Source organism: Cryptomeria japonica, chromosome 3 (assembly GCF_030272615.1).
Source record: "Cryptomeria japonica chromosome 3, Sugi_1.0, whole genome shotgun sequence".
Lineage (NCBI taxonomy): Eukaryota > Viridiplantae > Streptophyta > Pinopsida > Cupressales > Cupressaceae > Cryptomeria > Cryptomeria japonica.
This window is the reverse complement of record NC_081407.1, coordinates 561,267,759-561,274,003: the sequence shown is the minus strand read 5'-3', so window position 1 is coordinate 561,274,003 and position 6,245 is coordinate 561,267,759.

Genomic DNA, 6,245 nt, shown 5'->3' with positions numbered 1-6,245 from the left:
TGATAACTAATGATTGGTGTAGTGTCACACACCACAATGCACCTAATATAGTAGTGATCAAATAACTTATAAATAAATAACTAGAATGATGCAACAAAAAAATGTTGCATTGTGTAACAAAGTGCACACAAGTGTCATATGAAACACAAGGACACAATGACAAAAACAACATGAACGACTTCATTATTGCTATAAGAAAGGTGACACTAGCAAAGGACTTACCAATTACAAGATAGAACCACCAAAACAAAGCTAAGAGAGGAAAAAACAAAACCCAAATAATGATAGAATTCTAACCCACAATCGCATTTTCTTATAACCCAAGTGAAGGGTAAGGAGATTATCAAACTAAAATGCACACCAAGACACTCTTACAACTCAAACAAACACCATAAAAAACAACACAAACAGTGGAACAACTGGGAGCTAACACCCTTCTTAGATGACACAACCATTGGTTTCCAAAACAAGGGGTAGGACAAGGATAACAACCATCTCCAATCCGCTCAACAACCAACTTAACAATACCTAAACACAACGTCAATCCCTCACAAGAGGTTTCCTTACTAAGAGGTACAATCCCTCCACAAACTAGAATGACCACATGAATAGGTCACTTTCAAGAAATGACATGATTCTCAATGCAAACAAGGGCCATAAATCTTAAGGTATAACACTAGTTAATAAAAAGATGATGTGAGAAGACTCATTAAGTGAAGGGGAACAACCTTCTTATACAAATTTTCTCCATAAAATGATCAGAAGACCAAAAAACATGAAATGACAAAAAATAGAGCACCAAAGAACTCTAGCACCTAGGCAATACACTAGTGTGAGTGCATACGTTTCCTAATAAATGGCCAAAAGACCCAAAAAAATAAAATGACAAAAATTTGAGCACCAAAGAACTATAGCATTCAGAGAGTATATTAGTGTGGGTGCATAGGTGTCCTAATTTGCCATGGGTGTCCAAGGCTAGTATTGTAGTCCTAATTTAGCACCAAATTCCCAAGAATGCATTGTAGTCCTTCCCAATGTTGTAATATTGATTCTAACACTAGTGTATTGACTAGTGGCCAAACCCATGCCCATTTTTGGTCTCCAAGACAAGCATGACACTAACGAACCCCACAAAGAAAGAACCACCATGAAAAGCATACTCATAAAGGACAAAAACAATTGGAGAACCGAAAAGGTTCTTGACACCCAATCACAAGATACACTAGCATATAAAGGAGATAATTCCCAAGGGCTAAGGAGACCACAAGAGGCTCCAACATGAGACAGAAGACACAAGGGGTAAAGGGTAAGGTGACATATCCCTCCCATCGACCCAAAACACATGGAGAACCCTGAAACAACCCCTAAAATAGGTAGGTACTCACACACTCGAAGAACAAAAATGGACAAGATTCCATTATCAATTTGCATGTTTTGTGAACATAGAATTCATTTTATAACTCAAATTATAATGTACTCTACATTCATTTTATGCAACATCACAACAACACAAAATAGCATACAAGTGACATTTGTGTTTGACTCCAATGTTGAAAACATGTAAAAGTGTTAATATTATTGATTTTACTTATGCAGTTGGTTTACATTCACTCCACTCAAGAGGCTCCAAAATAACATATGTACAAAACTAGAAGAGGACTCAATTGTTCTTAAAATTATATTCTACAAGATATTACAATAATTAAATAATGAATTAAGAAACCTTTACCAACTTGATCATGATCATGACGCTCTACCTAAGATTATCAAATCCCCAAAGGTAGTTTGATGCTTCCCAACCAAATGGTAACCCATGGATAGGTCAACTCCCATCACGCTAGGAGATCACCACACAAGCCATAAGCACACTTACACCAAACACATGTGAGAAGATTCACACACGTCATATGCAAAGTATACACAACATACACATAATGTCACTAGCTCATTTGGGTGCATTTTATGATGAACATTTCCAACAAACTATGGGATTTCTTTCATTTTGTCGGATCTTACAAGGCAATTTGTGTCAAATTTGTTTTTTTTTTCTAAATATTGCTTTCGTCGAAATTTCGATAGAACCATCTTCCCCAACGTTCGTCGGAATTCCGATAAAACTAGTTATCATCAGAATCTTGCCTGATGTTCATTAGAATTCCGACGAAAAATAGAAAAGTAAAAAAAAAACCGTGCACGAGCAGTGTTTTCAGTACTTGCGACATTGTTTTGCTTGGTTTGTGAAGGTTATAGACCGAATTTTCCATAGCCTAATTTTTTTGCCTGTGAAAAAAATCATTTCAGATAATATCAGGGAAGAACAAAATAAGGAGACAATTGCTAGATTGTGGTCTAGCTTGAAAAGAAAAGGTGATGGGAAATGTTATTGTCCCTGCAAAAATTGTAGGGGCTTAAAGACTAGAAGACTTTTAATCACAACAACTGAGAAACATTGTAGGAAGCACAGTCACATTGAAGGGGGGCATGATTATCGTCCATTGGTAAGTTGTTCATTATATGTGTTTATATTGATTACATTTGTAAATGTTTATATCATTTTAACAATTTATATACATAAAAAATCACTTGTTAATGAGATCATGATCATGGTTTATTTATGTTGATCATTTTTTTATATAGGTGGGGCGCCCTGGGGCACATGATATGGACTACCATGACCCAAAGAATGTGGTTTTCCAAGTAGAGGAACATGGAGGTGTGAATATCGAAGCTGAAGATAATGAGCCTATGGAAGAAGATGATCATGTGCCAGAAAACACAAATGAAGATGATGGTACAAATACATTGATCCATGACACATTTAGTACTGGCATAGCTGATCATGATGATCAAGATGACTTTTATGTTGTTCATGATTTTCCTGTACTTGAGAAGGCATACGAGCCTCTTTTTGGAGGCTCCCAAACAACTCTTCTCTATGTTGTATTGTTGTTGGTGAACTTGAAGGTTATGAATGGTTTATCCAACATAACAATCTCACGTATGTTATGGTATGTCTTATATGTCATCTTTTTTCATCTGTTTTTGTTTTTGATTACGGGAAAAACAGGTTTTGAAGGGACCCCGAAACCCTTTACAAAAGAACCTTAAAAGATAAGAGCATTAAGAAATGAGACATGACAGTCTGCAAAAAAACCAGCAAAAAACTGGGCAAAAGCCAGCACAAAAGCCCAACATAACTAGCAACATCCAGCTAAAATAGGAAATAGACAAATTACTTAATATTCTTAAGGGCATTAGCCAATTGTCTGCTAATCCCTTGCATTTCTTTGATATTATCCCTGAGCATTGGGATTTCTTCGGAAGAGGCCAAGGCATATTTTTTCATACTCGCCCTAGTCCTTTTGGTTGCACCTCCAGGAGCACTATCCATGTTCCCAGCCTCAATAGAATCATCATCAACATCAAGGTCCACAACAGGTTTGGAAGTGTTGGAGCCATCAAGGTATTTGGCAATTTCCTCCATATTCCTGGTCACAGAGTTGAGGATATCTGAAATCATAATTAGGAAGTTCTTCATGGTTGTCTTTCCTTCCTCTATCTTGCTGATCTAAACTTCCAGCTTCTCCACTTTTTCATCCATAACCTTTTTCCACTGCTCCTAGTTACTTTCACCTTTATGTCCCTGCTCTTCCTGTTGATTAGCTATTTTTTCCATTTTATTAATTCTTTCATATACCCACCTATCAAAACCTAGATGAGCCTCAGACTGGTTCTTGAGATTATCCAGAATAATCTCATCTCCATCTCTATCCTTTTCCCTGCTCGTATCCTCCTTATCCTTGTTCTACTCAGTGTCCATTTCCCTTTCTTCCTTATTAATCTGGTTGTCCTACTCTTCCATAGGTTGGTTGTTAAAATTACCAGTACTCGCGTTGTGGGTAGGGTTGTTCTGATCAGAATCATCCTCTGCTCCTTCCTCTTCTCCCACTTCCTCTTCTTTCCAGCTCTCCTCTTCGTCAGACTCATCAGTCTCCATCTCACTTCCTTCTTTTCCCATATCCTCAAAATCAGCCTTTGTATCCTTTTGTTTCTCCATGTCCTCTTGAATTTTCTCCACGAAGGCTTTTTTTAACCTTTTTACTCTATTTCAACTCATCCTTACTGGGCCCAAATTCCTCAATTTTTGTCTTTCCTTTCCCCGGTGACACTGACAGCCTTTTGTTTTCCTAAATTGCCAAAATCTTACAATGCTCATAAATGAGCAAAATAAGGCCATAATGTAGCACAGGAGAAGAGGGGTTCTTACTGTGCTTGTTCAATGATCGCAACAGAGACCTAAAAAGGTAATAGGGAAGAGAAATCCTCTTCTCATGCCTAAAGTGATTCAATAGCACAAAGTGATAGGTATGGACCCTAGTGAAACGACCCTCCATAGTGATATACTCCATAATGGCATCAAGCACACAACCCCAATTTTTTTTAATATTAGACGCATCATAATACCCCCTAGATGCCTTGCCTAATTTCTCTCTCTCCTTATCTTTGCGCAGAAAGAGCTTCACAATATTATTGGACACTTTTAGGTCCCTAAAGAAATTGAGACCGGAATGGGGCATACTTGTGACCATAGAGATGAGGTCCGCATCCAGCTTGAATTTTACACCATGAAGTTTGAAGGTACCATTTTTCCAGTTCTCAGTCACTCTGGTAACTGTCAGGTTAACTATGCTTTTGTCATACTCCACCAATTTTTCCATGAAATGCATCATTAAACCCTTCTCCATCTTTGTCCATACCTTAGGCATCTCCCACCATTTGGAAATATTATCAGGTTCCTCTCTTCTTAGATCACCTCCCATTTTAGAATTCGTTCTGCAATTTCTCTGCTTCTGCAACTTCAGAGCAATCTTCCAAATGACACGCAGCTTTTTGAAAATACACACCCACAAAGCATGCAAAATCTTTATATTCTTATTTATCACTCTACCCTTCTGACGAGCTATCATTACCTTTCTAAATATTTGATGATTAATCATTAATACTACCATGATTAACGTGGGATCCTTCTTTCCCCATAATTATGTCCTTTCTAATGAGGTCTTTAATATTAAAATCGATATTATCTTCACCATTCCATATGCTTTGATCTTCGGAAATAACGCCAATGTTAGCAAGACCGTCTACAATATTTTTTTCCGTAAAAGCATGCTCAATAATAATTGATTTAAAGCTAGAAATAATTTCTTTGGCTTTAAAAATGATATTTTCAATAGACCACGAAGGCTCAACTTCACCCTTAAGGCATTTAATAATATTAAGAGAATCTCCCTCCAACCATAGATTATCATGATTGAGAATTTTAGCTATAATCAATGTATTTAGGACTACCGAGGCTTCAACATAATGACTAGTTTGGTTACCCAAAGGGCTAGCAACAACCACAAGGCAACTTCCAGCAAAATTCCTGACAATAACCCCATAACCAGCATTGCCAGGATTTCCCTTAGAGGCCCCATCAAAATTGGCCCTAATCCATCCCTGGGAAAGAAACCACTAGAAAAGACCATCTCTACCTTTATCCTTGTTGTTTCTACTATTGGAAAGGTTCCATATTTCATTTAAGTCTTCTTTAGCAAATAATCCAATATCAATTCCATATAAGCATTCATGGATCCCTCTATAGATTTTATCCACCACCACTTTAGGGTTCACACTTTTTTCCTTAAAAATCTTGTTGTTACGCTTCTTCCAGATGTTCTAGGTGACAATAGGGAGAATAAGTTTCCAAAGCTCATCATTCTTAGAATTAGAGCTGGGGCAATACCATTGCTGCCAAAACTCTTCCAGAGAGTTCGAGAAAACCCAGCTCAACTTCCACTTACTAAGAATAATATTCCAAATATCCTGACTAAAATTGCACTGGTAGAGGATATGGCAAGTAGACTCCTCCTCCCTACATAAAAGAGAGAACTTGTTAGGAAAAATAAATCCACACTTATGGAGATTATCAAGGGTTAGCACCTTATTTTGGATAAAAATCCAAAAGAAGATATTAATTTTGGGAGTCAACTTCGTTATCCACACTTTCGCCCACAAAGGGATCTCTTTCAGAACTTTGTAATGGATAGAAACCCCTGAAGACACAGAATATTTCCCATCAAAAGTTTCCTTCCAAATCAAACAATCCTCAGAATACTCCATAAAGATTTTGGAAGAAAGCAAGGTCTCCAAAAATTTTAATCCCGGACAAAACTAGCTAAACTCAATCCACTTCCCGTTTCTCC